Genomic DNA, 18,387 nt, shown 5'->3' with positions numbered 1-18,387 from the left:
CAGAGAACCTGCATGATTAGACTAAAGCCGCAAGGTTCCAAGTCTTCTACACAGTTACTGAATGTTCTTTTTCTTTATAAACAATCTGACAGTCTCTGCATACTCTACAGCTTGAGAATAAATTAAGTTTGGAGTTTTGCTTGATGTAATGGTCATAACGTCCCACTTTCAGACAACTCTAAAGATACACATTTTCTTATGCATTAACTAACTGCTGACTTCTTCTCTCACCAGATTCAGTTTTCATTGTAATCAATGTCATTTCTTCATAAATTTCTTTTGTGATTATGATCATCAAATATTCTTGGCTGAATATTTGCATTTCCCTGATTTCAGGAGGAGAACTAACCTGAAATGACAACAGTTTGCACCTTTTTTCATGGGAAATTAAGTCTTTTGCTGTATTTGAAATATTTTCTGATGGTGCTAAATGACATAACATCAGGGTTAAGAATCCAGTTTATTTTGGGCTGTGTCATTTCTTTGGGAAAACAGTTTGATAACTTGCAAACTTTATTTCATTCTACTGTATAAGAATATGTAACCCCAAAGTATGTTTTAGAAATACATAGACATTAAAATGTAATGATATGCAATAGAGTAATTTAAAAATTTTTGTGGTGATGGGCATCAGTTACCATGCTGCTGCAGATGACCATATCCTATACTTGAGTGTCTAGGTTTGAGTCCAAGTTAAATTTCAGATTCCAGCTTCTTGCTAATGAGTACCCCGGAGGTAAACATGTGATGGCTCAAGTAGTTGTATTCCTGTCAGCCACGTGGAGACCCAGATTGGGTTTCTGGCTCCTGACTTTCACCTGGCCCACTCCTTGCAGTTGTGAGCTTTTGGGGTGTAAACCTACAGATGGAAGTGTGAGTTCTCTCTCTGTCTCTGTCTCTCTTTCCAATAAAATGAAGATAAAAAATTAAAAGAAACATAAATTTTAATTTTCAAAGATTTAAAGAGATCAGTAATAATTTCATTATATTAATAGAGCTGAAAACAGATGTTAAAAATTAAACTTGCTTAGAAGTATGATTATAAAATGGATTTTGCATCCTATAAATAAGACTTTTCCAATACTGCTGAATTTAATATCAATTTAAATATTTTGCCTTTTGTGAAAAATGAGGAACTCCTCTCTGAACTAAGAAGAAAAAGGAGTATCTGCTATCTTTGCTATTGTGGAAGAGCCTGGATCATTCATAGTAATTCATTTTGGCAACTGAGCAATAAAAAATTATAAACTCCAGAATGGAGAAGGCAATTTGCTATTTTCAGATGATTCTATATAAAATCCCTCAAAAATAGGTGAACACAGATCAGTTATCCAGTCCTAAATAAATGATTATATCTTCTTTTGCATATCAAATCAGAATTCCAAGGATTCAATGTTGGTGTCTTAATTTCTAATTTATTAAATCAATCATTTTTTCTAGAAAAATAAATAGCTAAATGGATTAAATGTTTAGTATGTTAAGAATTATGCAAAGTAGTTTCCATAAGTTATTTCTAAATATATACAGTTGTTACCCATATTTTACATAGTTTTTTTTTAGAGAGTCTATTTACCTGTACACATACACAGTTTTCATTAAAATTTGTGCTTATTGGAAATAGGGAGAGATTGACAAAAGGATTTCCCATTTATTGGCTCACTCTCCAAATGCCTGCCAACAACCAAGACTGGGCCAAGCCAAAGATGGGAACTGGATCACAATCTGGACCTCCCACATGTGTGTGTCAGAGACCCAAGTACTTGAACCATTATCTGCTGCCTCCCAGGGTGTGCATTAGCAGGAAATGTGATTTGAGAGCAGAGTCAGGACTTGATCACAGGTCCTTTGATGTGGTATGTTAATTCCCTGAGCTGGATCTTAATCAGTACGCCAAATACCCACTCTACTAACTTTCTAATTAGACACTGGATAATCCAGATTCACTATTCTTTATCTTTAATTTTCCAAAATTCAAGTGTATAAAATTCTGTCAATCTTTACTTACTATAGATTAAATTGATCTTCTGTATATAAAGAGAATTGAAAATTAATCTTGATGCGAATGGAATGGGAGAGGGAGTGGGAGATGGGAGGGTTGTGGGTAGGAGGGAAGTTATGGGGAGGAAAAGCCATTGTAATCCATAAACTGCACTTTGGAAATTTATATTTATTAAATAAAAGTTAAAAATAATTCTGTCACAAGATAAATTCAAAGTTTAAATCTGATATTAAATGTCAGAGAAACAAATCAGAATAAATTTAGAATAGCCCTTAAGTAAAATGTAACTCATTTCTCTATTCCACACTTATCTCAGTTCTGTTTCTTAGCACAGATGGATGAAGTACTTGTTTTAATATAACTATTGAGAGAACAATGGAAAATGAGATCTTTAAAAAAAATTAAAAAGCTTGTCCTCATCCAGTTAATACAGAAATCTGAAATTATATCATGAGTTTAAACATTATAAAAACCCAGGTATAAGACACATTCTAGAGTTACACTTCAGTTCTACAGTCATGAAGGAATTGTCAAAACCTTGATGCTTATCTAGATCTCCTGTTATGAATGCCCACCACAATGATGGAAACGTTTTGGTATCTCTTCCTCTGATTATTGTCAGTGAAACAATTTCAATTTATCATCTGTAGAAAATAAAAAGAGTTGATAAACATATAGAATCCTGAAAGGTTTTCCAGAAAACAAAATCATTCAATTCAATTAATTAATTAAATATCAGCCCTCCCACTGACACTCCCACATTTCCTCTTCCTTCCTCTCCCCACCCCCAGTCCTATTCTCCATTACGATTCATTTTCAATTAACTTTGTACACAGAAGATCAACTCTATAATAAGTAATATTTCCACAATTTGCACACACACACACACACACAACACTGAGAACAAGTATCACAGTTAACTCTCATATACAACTCAATGAACACAGAGGTCTTGCCTGGGGAGTTAGTGCAGAGTGACTCCTGTTGTTAATTTAACAATTAACAGTCTTATGTATGGTGTCAGTGAAAACCCATGACATGAGCTGCCTAGGCTATAGAAGCCTTTTGAATCCACAAACTGTTAATATTTAGACAAGAATAAACAAAGTGGAAGTTCTCTCCTCACTTTAGAAAAAAGTACAACCTTCTTTGATGGCCACTTCTTTCTGTTGGGGTCTCACTCACAGAGATCCTTATGTAAAATATTTTTTGCCAAAGTGTCTTGATTTTCCATGCCTGAAATGCTCTCAAAAGCTTTTCAGCCAGACCAGGAAGCCTTAAGGGCTGATTCTGAGGTCAGAGTGTTACTTAAAAAGCAATTGTCATTCTATAAGTCTGCTATGTGGACTGCTTCCCATGTTGGAACATTCTCTCCATTTTAATTCTATTATAATTACCCCACACTGGATCCTATCTATATGTTCACTTTAATACTTAATATGATCACTTTAACACTTATGACATTTTGATCACCCAGCTTAATGGGACTTGGGTCCCATGACAAGTTTTTAAACTCTACTCTTAGAAATTAGACCTTAAGAATGTATGCAGAACTATACAGCTTTACAGTTACAAACTTCTCCCCCCTAATTCCCACTCTATTTCTTACTGAGATTCATCTTCAATTGATGTTATATATGCATGATTAACTATTTTAAGTAAGGAGTTCAACAAATAGTGTGAAGACAAAAAAACTGAAAACCAAACCAAAACAAAAAACTGTTCCTTGACAGTCAATTTTTTATTGTTTATATAGCTCAACCATTTGTTTAAGAGAGAATATATTAGACCTCAGTTGGTTTAATCAAAATGATGGCAGTTGTTGAGCTAGGCAGTTGGCCCAATGGTTAAGACGCTGGTTGGGATGCTCACATCCTGTATCAGAGTACCAAGTCCACTTCTGATTCCAGCTTTCTGCTAGTGTGCACCCTGGGAGACAGCAAGTGATGATTCAAGTACTTGGGTCTCTCACCCACATGGGAGACCTAGATTGTATTTCTGGCTCCTGGCTTCAGCCTGGGCCAGCTCTAGCTAGAACAGTAGATGGGATACTAGCTCTTTCTCTTCCTCTCAAAAACTAAAATAAGTGATAGTTTTTTTTTTAAAAGGCAGTAAACTTAAGATTAATCCTTTGTGTAGATCGATGTGATGTGATTTTTGTTCTCAAGACTTTTAGCCAATTTGTAATACCCATATTAGATCATTAACCTTTAATTACATGATGTAGAGACAATGATAGTCTGGACAAAAGAAGGTAAAGTTTTCTTGCAGCTGATTTTTCCCATTTGTTCACTGAGTATTTAAGTCAAATTTTTTTGGTTTTGTTTTATTACTTTTTAAATTTACAAAATTATCTGTAATTAATATGTACAACATGTTTTATAGTACATAAACATTGCAGAATGACTAATCTTAGCTAATTAACATATGTATTATTATACATAGTCATTTTTGTGGTGAGAAAACTTATCTACTCTCTTAACCTTTTTAATAATATAATGTGTTATTAACCAGAGATGCCAAGTTGTACAACAACTCTCTTGTTTATTGCATCTGTCAGGCAAGCTCACCATTTCTAATTAACTCCAAAATTATTCTCCTCTTCAGATCCCTCTTGAAGTTAAGGCTGAATGTATTTGCTTCATTCTATTTGCTTTTTCTTGTGACAGTTCACACATATTAATCTTAATTAGGAAATTCCAACATTGATTCTAGTAAGAGATCTCTTATTAGCCACAGATCTCTTCCTTGGATTTTTCTTTCTACTACCAAATTAGAACTAACCATCGGCCAGCACTGCAGCTCAATCGGCTAATCCTCCGCCTGCGACGTTGGCACCCCAGGTTCTAGTCCTGGTCATGGCACCAGATTCTGTCCCGGTTGCTCCTCTTCTAGGCCAGCTCTCTGCTATGGCCTGGGAGTGCAGCGGAGGATGGCCCAAGTGCTTGGGCCCTGCACCCGCATGGGAGACCAGGAGGAAGCACCTGGCTCCTGGCTTCGAATCAGCGCAGTGCGCTGGCCGCAACGCGCTGGCTGTAGTGGCCACTTGAGGGGTGAACCAGCGGCAAAAGGAAGACCTTTTTCTCTGTCTCTCTCTCTCTCACTAACTCTTGCCTGTCAAAAAAAGAAAAAAACAAAAAAACAAAAAACTAACCATCAATTATTGTGTACTTTAATTTTATTCAAGTTACACTGTGACAACCGGCATAAGGCCTCATACTGAGGGATATGTTATGATTATATGTAAATAATGTGATGTGATTGTTACTACCAAGTCATGTAAAGATATCAACACAGATAAAATTCTAAACATTCCAGGATTTCTGGTTCCACATAGCCTATTAATCAAAAGGCAAGGTTTTTTATTCCTTCTTGGAGTGGCAGTGTTTGTTGCAGCCTTTCTTATCAGATCTTTTCCATGGAATACTTTACATTTCCTTGAACCTTATTGGTTGTCTAAACTGGAGGTGGGAAACCTTTATTCTACCAGAGACCATTTGGATATTGGTAACATCATTTGCAGGCCAAATGAAATTATTAGCTTAAGAGTTACCCTGCTGTAAATTTGTTGAATTTTGAGTGGTGGTCTTGGCCAAGCCAGATGGATAATTTTGTGGGTCTTATATGACCTATGGCCTGTACATTCCTCACTCTTAGGAATCTCTTATGCATAGCTGCTTTATTAGTATTTACCATTTCTCTGCATAGCTTATGGAAATTCCTTTCTATAATATTTGCTAATGTATTTAATAATATTAATATTGCTTTATGTCTAGCATATTGTCAAACTTACCTATTTTAACCAGAGAGACCATGCCTTGTTATGTGGTTTTGATACTACAGTTATCATCTTCAAATGTGAGAAATAATATCCTCACCTAATTATTGATACTGATTATTGTACAAAAGTCAGGGATGAGAACAATATGTCAACATATTTAACCTGACATTATTTCCAAAGCAGTTTACCTGATTTTGTTGCTCCAAGTACCAAAATACTATTTTGCGGTTTTATGGTTTAATGGGAAATATTCTTGATTTCACTTCCTCATTTCTCCCAAGATAATTGATGATTTACCTACTATTGCATTAACATTCCTAAACTTCTTTGCAACCTAATCCTAAGAATCTGAAGTAGTCTTTCAAACTCTAATTCATTGTCCTGTTTTATTTCTCAGTTCTAATTAAATGTGATTAGCAGCATTATCTTACTATTTGGGGATACTTGGAGTGTTATGTAGTATTTTCTTAAAATAATTTCTTTTATTTGAAAGCCATTGTGAGTGAGAAAGAAATATAAATCTTCCATTTGCTGTTTCACTCTCCAACTGCTCATAATTGGGCAGGGTAGAAGCCAGGAGTCAGGAAATCCATCTGGGACTACCTTGTGGGTAGAAGGGTCCCAAATACTGGTTCCATCATTTATGGCCTAGCAGGATACACATTAGCAGGAAACTGGGTAAAAAGTCAAGTACGTGGGCATCCCAAGCAGTGGCTTAACCCACTGAGTCACAATGCCTGTGCTCATATTGTATTTTCTAATAATATATAGAAAATCAACGTTTTTGTACCAAATGTATCCACCGACTTGCCAAGAAAGCTCAAAATTATCTGGTTTTCTAATGCAGGTCTCTGAAGAGTATGACTCTCAGGTTTCAAATCTTTTGAAAGCCGCCTACTAGGAAATGAGTGAGGGGATGATGGGTGTGAATAGTCACCTCTGGATGCAAGAATTGCCATGACTATTCACTGTCCAGCCTAGATCATAGCTTGCAGTCCACATGAAGACAATTATTTCAGGTCATATTGGCTTGGTACTTAGTCAAATTTGTTGTGTTGGGACATAGACCCTAGCCGCCTTATTCTCTATATTTTCTACCGACCTCTACAAAAGTACTGGTAATTTGATGTTTTAGAATCTGGCTGTTTATGGCCTCTTCCCCCAACCACAGTATTTGTTCTTGTGTTCCTTCATGGCATTTTGAGGTTTATTTCTGTATTTACTATTTCTCTTTATTGGCTTATCTATTTTTGTTTAAGAAAGGATGTGTCGGCTGCTTGAGTTTGGACATGGGTTTTTCTCTGCTATTGTATGTATTAGTTTGTTTAACAACTACATTTTATTCCACAGATTAGATATTTAATTTGGGATCTGTGAAAGGGTTAAGTGGCTTGATGACCCATGAGATTTTAATAAATGATAAAGCTAGACTTTACATTGAATTTCCATATGCCAATACTTTACCACCAGTATTATTTTTGAAGGCACTTTATTTTGTTTCTGTAAAGAAAATCCCTTTGGTATTTGCCTCGACAATAAATGACACTGAAATGAAGTTATGTTGACAGACTTTCAATTAGTGAGCTACTTTTATAACCTCCTGTCATTCTGTTCTCTTAAAAATTCTGTCCACATATCTTTAAGGATTCCCTTTCTCTGATTGCTTCCTTTCCTACTGTTTTCTGTAGCAAAAAAAATCTGTTTTAAATCTTTTCCAATTTTTGGTAATGTGCCGTCATTTCTCATCTACTTTGCACATCAGCCTCCAGAGCTCCCATCCTCATTTCCATTCCACCCTAATCTCCATGTAGTCAGAGGTTACACATTTTATTCATTTCTCATATATTGAACACAGTCAAATGAAGATGATGATAAGAACTTCAGGTTCTATATGAGAATGCCCCTGTGACACTTTACAAGAACTAAAGTGATGTTCATTGACCATTCTGCATTTTATAATAAACTAATTTTATATAATGACATCCAAAATTATCTGGGCTCAAAGTTAGTTTAGGGAGAAAATGGCATTTTCTAAAATATTGACTCTCTGAAATGTTTTCTGTTTTCAAAACATTAGTATTCAATCACAGATTATATTTCTTGTTGCATTATTATTGCACATTTATATTTAGTTTCTCTAATTGTGGCTACAAGCCTGAATGATACTTGATATTAATATGTGCAAAACTATATTTCTTATCTTTCCTAGAAAAATTCTTGTGATATTAGATACATACTCTTCCCAATTACAACCTGCATGATGCCAAGTAACTTTTTTAAATGAAAAAAATAGAGTACACTTAAAATTTGAAATGACTGTCAACAAAATTGAAAGACTAAAAGCAATATTTAAATCTACACTCACGTGGTCTTCATATTAAGTTCTTCAGATATTTTAAACAAATACTATTACATGCAATATACACAGAAACTTATGACTAATTCATAAAGGTTTTATTCTCCTGTTATCGCATTTTCTGAGCAATGATGCTCACTTTCCCATTCCAGTCTCTATCTATTTCATCTTTGGAGCCAAGGAAAAAATGGCCACATTGGACTGCTTCTTGCACATCATAGTGCTTGACAATGGATGTGCAATTTATGATTTTCCCCATGAACTGCAAACTCATGCTATATCCAGTTACTTATTTTTACAGCAAAATAATAGAAATTTTTATTGGCATTTGGACATTGTATCAACACACGTGATGTGATTTGCCCAACAGACAGCATGTAGACCACCTTTTGCTCTTGTCTGTCTCCAAGGATACAAAGCTGGTACTTGCTGATTCATTTCTCCTAGATCTGCGATACCAGGATATTCTCAGTAGTGTTTTTACTCCTAAAATCCATCATAGAAATGTAGATTTCCGGCCGGCGCCATGGCTCAACAGGCTAATCCTCCACCTAGCGGCGCCAGCACACTGGGTTCTAGTCCCGGTCAGGGTGCTGGATTCTGTCCCAGTTGCCCCTCTTCCAGGCCAGCTCTCTACTATGGCCCGGGAGTGCAGTGGAGGATGGTCCAAGTGCTTGGGCTCTACCCCCCATGGGAGACCAGGAGAAGCACCTGGCTCCTGGCTTCGGATCAGCGTGGTGCGCCGGCCACAGCACGCCAGCCGCGGTGGCCATTGGAGGGTGAACCAACGGCAAAAGAAGACCTTTCTCTCTGTCTCTCTCTCTCTCTCTCACTATCCACTCTGCCTGTCAAAAATGAAATAAAAAAAAAAGATGTAGACTTCCTTATTTTTAATTTGGTGATCTCAGTTTATATTAGGGAACATAGATGAATAACATCACAATCTAAAATACTATACCTAGATCTGGAAGATAAAATAATCTCTTATTTTTCAAAATAACGTGTTCAGTTAAAATATTTTATATCAATCAAGGAAGAGTAGATATGTAATTTTTTTTTATTGTTGTCAATATTTTTTTTTATTTTTTAACTTTTATTTAATGAATATACATTTCCAGTGTACAGCTTATGGATTACAATGGCTTCCCCCTCCCATAACTTCCCTCCCACCCGCAACCCTCCCCTCTCCCACTCCCTCTCCCCTTCCATTTGCATCAAGATTCATTTTCAATTCTCTTTATATACAGAAGATCAATTTAGTATAAAGATTTCAATAGTTTGCACCCACATAGAAACACAAAGTGAAGCATACTGTTTGAGTACTAGTTATAGCATTAAATCACAATGTACAGCACATTAAGGACAGAGATCCCACATGAGGAGCAAGTGCACAGTGGCTCCTGTTGTTGACCCAACAAATTGACACTCTAGTTTATGGCGCCAGGAACCATCCTAGGCTGTTGTCATGAGTTGCCAAGGATATGGAAGCCTTCCAAGTTTGCCAACTCTGATCATATTTAGACAAGGTCATAAAAGACAGAGTGAGGATAGTAACCAATGATCCTAAGAGTGGCATTAACCAGGTCTGAACAATTATACAGCATTAAGTGGGGAAGAGGACCATCAGTACACACAGGTTGGGAGTAGAGCCATTGGTGGTAGAGTAGAGGTTATGATTACAAAGGAATGAGGCCCAAGTGCACTAGACAGGGCCTAGAACAAAGGACAGAGTCATTATTAGAGGAGCTAAGAAAGGTGCTGTCTAAGCTACAAGTAATTTTTCTGATTGAAAGGCAAATAGAACCTGATAGAAGGGGCTTGATAATAATCTGGTGGGCTTTAGGTCTTGTAAATTCAGAGGCCCAGACCTATCTATCTCTTCACATGGGGTATATCCTAAGGGAGGTGTGAACCTCCTAGGGGAAGGCACTCTGTTGACTTTCATTACTTGGCTGGCCTGGAAGGAGAGCTGGCCAGGTAAAGGCAGGGGGCATCTCTAACAAGAAATTTACAGTTCTGCCTGCAATGTTGCTGACCCTACTTGACCATCCCCTCAGGTGCAGTGGTCACTTTGGAAGTTGGGCTGAGTGAAGGGCTTTTCAGCTTAGAGCCAATAAAATCTGTGGCTCTGACCTGGGCATCCTTCGACTCCAGGGCAGGTCCATTTCCAGTGATCCAACTCTTGGCAGAGCTGCCAGGGCTCTTCACAAGCTGACTTCTGCTGAAGCCCAGGCTTACCTCATGGAAAGCCACTGCAGTGGACTGGCCTGTTGCGTCACCTTGAGGGCAGATCACTGTACAGATCAGCCAGTGATAGGCCTGCCACCCATTGCTTCTGATGCCTAGCTTTCTTTTCCTCCTGGTTTGTGTTAAAGCAGACCAGAGGATGCAAGTCAAGGGAGTGCCCATGTCCCATCTCTAATCTTCGGTGGCCTGAACTACAAGTCTATAGTCACAGGCATGTTCTGTAGTAGTTTTTCTAAGGTAAACAATGCCCATGAGGAAAATTATATTCTCACTTTAAAACTTTCTTTCCCTTTGGTCTGAAAGGGAGGTTTTTTCTACTTACTGTATACTTCGCTGATGGCGAAGTGAATCTAGCTATGAGATTATTATTTAAGTTCTTATTTTGGGTATGCTATTGCAGAAAAATGTTAGCCATCTCTTTTATAAGGTCTAAAGATTAAATTGTGCATCCTACAGATTCCTTCATAATAGAATTAGTTTCCTACCTTGAAGAGAATAGAGAAATGAAAGAACAAGTTGGGCTTAGAATAGAGAAATGAGGGAGCAAGTCCTAGATTGCTTGCTGACAATAGCAATATCACATGAATACTTAGCAAACCGTTTCAACCATTAGATAACAACTTAAGAAAACATTTATTTATCTGTGTATCATATGTTTTAGACTTGTTGGTAGAAAGAAACTAAAAACATTTTATATGGATGTGCTTAAGTTTACTGGCTAAACAAACTACACCATGTTAGATATTTAAGAGGTGTTTTCAAATACATGATTCTTAAAATTTATAGAAGGCATTGGACCTTCTGGTAAATGTTTTCTTAAGTTGTTATCTAATGGTTGAAACGGTTTGCTAAGTATTCATGTGATATAGATATGTAATTTTTTATGATTATACTTCTTGGAAGGCTATGAGAAACAATTTTCATTGAGTAACGTTTCATATTTCTGTACTCATCATTCCAAGTGAATGAATTACAAATAATTTCTAGGGGTTGACACTGTGGCACAGTAGGATAAGCCTCCACCTGTGACACCCACATCCCATATGGGTGTGGGTTGGAGTCCCAACTGCATATCTTCTAATCCAGCTCTCTGCTATGATCTGGGAGAGCAGTAGATGGCCCAAGTGTTTGGGCCCCTGCACCTGCATGGAAGACCAGAAGAAGTTGTTGCTGGTTCCAGACTCCTGGCTTCAGATCAGCTCAGCTCTGGCTGTTGTGGCCATTTGGGGAGTGAACTAGTGGATGGAAGACTTCTCTCTCTTTCTCTCTTTCTGTAACTCTACCTCTCAAATAAATGAACAAATCTTTAAAAAGTAATTCCTAATGTTTCTGAACACACACACAAGCACACACATATGTTCTCAAATGTGTCAAGAACAGAAAATTTCATGATAGTGTTAAGAGATTTGGACATTGGTAGAAAACTAGAAAGATTTAAATATTCGTGCATTCACAGAAAATTATTGTGCATGTTTTTTTTTGTTTTTGTTTTTTTTATTCTTGGCCTTCTATTTTATAGTGGCTTTGATACCTTAAAATTAATTTCCTGAATGACTGGTAAAGTTGTGGAAACTTTAACCTATATTTTAAATGAAGAAACTGGTACTAGCATGGGCTTCTAGGCTTGTTGGAAAAGGAAATATTTCTGAGTGAAATGAATGAGCTTTCCTTCTCCCCAGGCCTACTAACACATGGAATGGAAAATGGATTCTATAGCATGCAGAGTGATCACCGTGTGACACAAACAGAGAGAGGAAGCTTAACAGAATAAATAATGCCTTCACCACCCCATTCATACACAAGGAATTCACTCACAGGTTAAGGAAAAGTAACTGCAATCTTTAGTGTTCTCTCAGCAACCTACTACTGTCAGGAATAGGTAGTCAAAGTAGTTTCCTATTGCTGGGTAATAAATTACTACAGATTTGGAGCTTTAAACAACATGTATTGTCATAAGTAATGAATCAGAGAATAGCTAATCTGTATTTTCTGTTCATGGTCTCACAGTGATGCTGTCAATATGTAGAGGGAATGGAGACTCATCTGAAGAGGTGACTTGGGAAGCATGTACTTCTCTTTTTCCCCAGAAACCTTTTATTTGAGGTATACAGACTTCATGTATTTCATAAATACTTTAGGAACATAGTGATAGTGATTCTTTCCACTGTACTCACCTTTCCACTGCTATAAATACCCTTTTTTCTCTTCTCTATCCTATTCCCATTTTTATTTTTTACTGTGCTCTATTTTCAATTAACTCTATGTACAGAAGATTAACTCCATACTAAGTAAAGAGTTCTTTTGGTTTTTTCTATGTCCCTAAGTTCATTCAAGAGCAATTTGTTCAGTATTCATGTGTTTGCATATGTTCTAGAGATTCTTGAGTTGTTAATTTATAATTTCATTCCTTTGCATTCAGAGAATATGCACGGTATGATTTTGATTTTTTTTTAATTTTCTGAGACTTGCTTTATGGCCTGGCCCGTGGTCCATTCTAGAGAGTTCCATGCACTGGTGAGAAGAATGTACATTCTGGAACTGTAGGATGAAGTTCTATAGATATCCATTAGGTCCATTTGGTCTATAGGTGTCAATTAACTGTTGTTTGCTTGCTGATTTTCTGTCTGGTTGATTACTCCATTGCTGAAAGTGGGGTATTAAACTCTCCCATTATTATTGTGTGGGAGTCTGTCTCCCTTTAGATTCATTGACATTTCTTTTAAATAGCCAGGTACTCTATAATTAGGTGCATATACATTTATTATAGTCACATCTTTCTGTTGAACTGATCCCTTAATCATTACGTAGTGCACTTCTCTATCACTTGTAACAGTTTTTGTGTTAAAGTCTATTTTTTTTCTGACTTTAGGATGGTTACACCAACCTTTTTTTTTTTTTGATTTCTATTAGCATGGAATATCTTCTTCTATCTTTTCACTTTCAGTCTGTTTGTATCTTTGTTAGTGAGATGTGTTTCCTGTAAGCAGCAAATAGATGGGTTTGTTTTTTATCCATTCAGCCAGTCTGTGTCTTTTAACTGGAGAGTTGAGGCCATTTATATTCAAGGTGACTACTGATAAGTAATGACTTGGTCCTGCAGTTTTTCCTTAAGTATTCCTATTTTTTATTTTGGATTTCTTTTCTGTATTTTTGGGAGATTTTCTCCCTTCACCTTCTTTCATAGTGATGATGTGTTTCTGTGTTTCTATGTGTAGCACATCCTTAAGCATCTTATTTAAAGGTGGACAAGTGGTGACAAATTCTTTAAATTTCTGTTTGAAGGTCTTTATTTCACCTCCATTCATAAATGAGAGCTTTGCAAGGGACAGTATTCTGGGTTGACTGTTTTGTTTTAATCTAAAGACTTTGAAGCTAAGAAGTCAGTTGTGAGTCTAATTGGAGATCCTCTGAAAGTAATCTGACATTTCTCTCATGCACATTTTAGAATTTTTCCTTTATGTTTTCTGTGGAGAGTTTGACTACAATATGTTGTGGTGAAGATCTTTTCTGGTCATTCTATTAGGAGCTCTGTGTGCTTCCCATACTTGGTCATCCTTTTCTTTCTCAAAATTAGAGAAATTTCCTGTAATTACGTCACTAAAAATGACTTCTAATCCATTCTCTGTTTACATGCCTTCGGGAACTCCTAAGATCCATATGTTAAATTGTTTGATAGTATCCCATAGATCTCCAGCACTGTTTTATAGTGTTCTAAGTTCTTCTCTCCGTCCCCCCTCTGCTTCTTCCCCTCCTCCTCCTCTTCCTTCTTCCTTCTTCTTTTCTTTCTTCTGTTTTGGGTGTAACTGAAAAATTTCCAGTGATTTATATTCTGACTTGGATATTCTTTTTTCTGCCTCACCAATTCTGTCATTAAGGCTTTCTACCACATTCTGTATATGTTCCGTTGCATTCTTCATTTCCAATATTTCATTTTGATTTCACTTTAAAATATCAATTTCAAGAGAAAAATTTTATTTCATGTCATGTAAAGATTTTCTTCTGATTACTTCTAAGTAATCTTACCATCAATTTTTAAAATTCCGATTCTGGCTTTTCTTCAGTCTCTTTATTTTCACATTCTAGTATTGAAATGTTCTGTTCCTTTGGGATCATCATGTAGTGTCTTTCTTATTCTTTTTTAAAAAATACTTATTTATTTAAAAGGCAGAGTTACAGAGAGCAGAGGCAGAGAGAGAGAGAGAGAATGTTCCATACCCTGGTTCACTCCTCAGATGACCACAAAGGCCGGAGCTGTGGCAATCCAAAGTCAGGAGCCAGGAGCTTCTTCCAGGTTTCCCACACAGGTGCAGGTGTCCAAGGACTTGTGCCATCCTCTACTGTTTTCCCAGGCCATAGCAAAGAGCTGGATCAGAAGTAGAGGAGCTGGGACTCGAGCAGGTGCCTGAATGGGATGCTAACACTGCAGGCAGAGGCTTTACCTGCTACACCACAGTGCTACTCCCTTCTTCATTCTTTTTTCTTGAATTACTGCTTGTGTTTTTAGGCATTGGTGGAGATACTTGTTGGTTTATTTTTACTCTGTAGTGGCTTTTATCTTTGGACTATGCCTCTGTGGATTAGTGGAATATCTTCTCTTTCAGTGAATATCCTGATGCATGTCCTGGGTGTGGCCAGTGCTCCAGGGTGAGGGAAATGTCCAGGGTGACTCACCAATTGGGCATGGTAAACCACCTCTTTTTTTTTTTTTTTATCAGAACTGAGGTTTATTCAGATCTGTTAGTGCGGTCTCACACTTACCTCCTCTCCTCCAGGGAGACCAATGCTTGGACACAAGCCCCAGTGGGTACAATATTCATCTGTGCTGCCACAAGAACCACACAAAGGATCTGTGCAGTCCTCAGTATGAATACAAATCTTGCAGCAATTCACCAGAGAATCAAGAAGCTCTGAGAATGAGGAGCTGCCCACAGTGACTGCCCAAAGACCCAGCCACACCCTGCACCCTCCTTGCAGCCAATGTTCTCACAGTCCCAGACACAATGCTCTCCAAGTTAGGAGCACCCAGCCCTCTTTCAGTGCTCACAGTCAGGTTCAGGTGTCTCCTCTTAGCTGGTAGCTGGGTGTGCAGACACAGCTGGCACAGCTGTTAAATATGTCCAAAATGGTCCCACCTGCTCTCGGCTAGTTACAGGACACCGGTGCTGGGTGGTTGGGAGAGAGAATCTTGCCCCCATTTTTTCCCCTCTGGGTTGGCAGGTATACTGTCCCCCTCCCCCCTCAGGGCTCCAAGCCAGACTCATGCCAGGCTCTTCCCATAGCTTTATCACCAGTGTCTTGGCTGCTGTAGGGTAGTCTCTGAAATGAAAGACCACCACAAACACAGCGAACACCAGAGTAAGGGAATAGTTTATTGTTGGGTGAGGAAACCCGACAGGCTGACTCCCTGTGCAGAGAGAGGACAGCAGCCTGTGCTGGGAAAGCAGATCTTACATAGCTTTGCAGAGGTAAGGACTTGGGAGCAAAAGATCTACTTAGGATGGGTGTGGAGCTGATGCTTGTGATTGTGCCATTTGGTCACCTGACTTCTAGTAAGCCAGGCTGGGCTTAGGAAGATGGTACCATTTTACTAACAGTCTCACCTCACTCTCCAAAGCTGGTGCTGAGGCTCTTGGCTGCTAGGGGCCTGAATTGTGCACGTACACACCCTACAGTTGGGTCCACAGTGTCTAGTTTGCATGGAGTTTTCTCTGCCATTTTCTCCCTGCCTCTTCCCTGAGATTACACTCTCTCCACGTTTTTTTAGCTATCTTCCTCTAGACTAGGGCAATAAGCTCCCTCCCTATTCTGCCTTCTTGGTATCTCTCCAGGATATAATTCTGAGCTTATTCAAGTTATCAGAGTTCCCTTCCTGGCAATTTTAGGACTGTAGGCTGCAGGGTTCTCCAGACTGCCTGGAGTCTAAATTCAGATCCCACCCGAGTTCCTAGAATCTTCTAGAATTTCCTTGTCATGAGGATTTACTTACAGTATTTATTTCACTAATTCAGCAAGGACAATTTCTTTCTACAGTGTGATTACACAGAGTCTTACAATAGGATATAATGAACCAAATGATAGCTTATTAACTTTGATAATTATGTAGATGCCATTCTATCACCTTTGCCACATTCAACTAGTTGGACGCAAGTTAGAGCTTCCACTCACACTTAGGGAGTTGGATATACAGCCCATGGACTTGAGGACATCTTAATGTCTGTTTCATACCATGTGATTGGTTCTTAGTCTGATATCCTGAGCATTTCTATTTCTATCATAACTCCCATTTTCTGAATATATAAGCTTGAAGCCAGTGTATACACAAAACACCATAATTTACTACAGGGAGATGTCCAAGAACAGGAGAAAAAAAAAACTTTGTTAGAATCATACATAAAGATTAAGATTTTAAAGATTAGATTGTAAAGATGTGATTGAATTTAGCTTTTTCCAGAAAAACCACTGAAGACACAGTAGAGTGTCTACTGCATTTTTTCCATGATCAAGAATCTGATGGCCATAAAACTGGGTTAATATTAAGAAACAGTGCATTCTAGTTACAAGATTAACAGTTTACATATATAAGAATTTGAATTGATGAGTGATATGCTTTTTCCTAGGTAAGCTATCTTTGTTTTTTTCTTTATATAATAACATCTGGGACAAAAAATGGCATTATATCTTCAGTGTGCTTATATGTATTTACAATCTAAAATATAAGTCCAAACAATACATTTTAGCAGATACAACTTTAATCAAGGAGCAGATAAAATTACTATGAAAATACTACGTACACATTTTTACATTAATAATAGGAAAAACATTGAATTTATTAGAAAGCTGGGTGTCAAGAAGTTAAAAGACCTGTTTTTGGAACACTTTATCTCAAAGAATTATATTTGCCAGTTATCAAGTTTTAAAATCAATCTCCAAAATTTGGTGTTTGAACAAAGAGAAAAGCTCAGACTTTGAAATAAGAACATCAGAAACTCAGGAAGATAGAGGATCAACTTGAAAACAAATTTTGATCTTGTGGTCAAGAAAAAAATTCAAGGATAGAAAGAAAAAAGATCCAACAAATTCTTTTAACCTACATGTGGTAGAAGAAGAAAGGAACCAAGTTAAGAAGGAGGTAAAAATTTTAAAACACAGATAAACTTTCATAAAGGAGGTATACATACACCATGTTGAAATGAAATGTAACAAAGTTTCTACTACTGTATTGAAAGAGATTGGGTGCAAGCATGTTTATATGGCTTTCTGTAGGAGAAGTTTTATCATGGCCTTTGATATTCAGGTACAGTTGTGTAAAGGGACCAAACTTTGGCATGCATTTTATTCAGAAAATGGTATGTTGCTTATATTGTAACCAACTGAAATAATTTTGATTGCTTCTTGAATATTTTTACTGTCATGTATGTCACCAGGAGTAGATAAGTTTTTGTCAGTTTTTGAGGTTTAATTGATAACTAAAATTATGTACTCTTACGTGTTTTGATAATCATGCATGTTGTGAAATGATCACCACAGTCAAGCAAATTAGCATAGCTGTACTTTACGTGGTTAGCTTTGTGTGTGTACAGATGGACAGCAGACTTCACATACACAATCTCTTGCATACGTATGCCATCCTAAATCACCAGAACTTACTCTTCTTACAACTGAAAATTTACACCCTTTTTACATCTCATTTCTCTCACTCCCCACCACTGATTACTACACTTATACTCTGTGCACTTTGAGATTTTTATATTCTACATAAGAGAAATTAGAAAAGAAAATTTGTCTCTTTTTGTTTGGTTTATTTCCTGTAGCCTCATGTCTTCCAGCCTTGTCTATGTCACTGGAGAATATCAAGATCTGCTTCTTTGTAAAGGCATTTTTCTACTCACCCTTCTACCAATGATTTTCTCTCAGATATTTACTCTGAGATAAGATTACTGAATCGTAAGGTAGTACTGTTTTGAGAGTTTTGTTTTGTTATGAGGAAACTCCATGTATTATTAC

The sequence above is a fragment of the Lepus europaeus genome, chromosome 13, assembly GCF_033115175.1.
Source record: "Lepus europaeus isolate LE1 chromosome 13, mLepTim1.pri, whole genome shotgun sequence".
Lineage (NCBI taxonomy): Eukaryota > Metazoa > Chordata > Mammalia > Lagomorpha > Leporidae > Lepus > Lepus europaeus.
Note: the sequence above shows the minus strand (reverse complement) of the source record.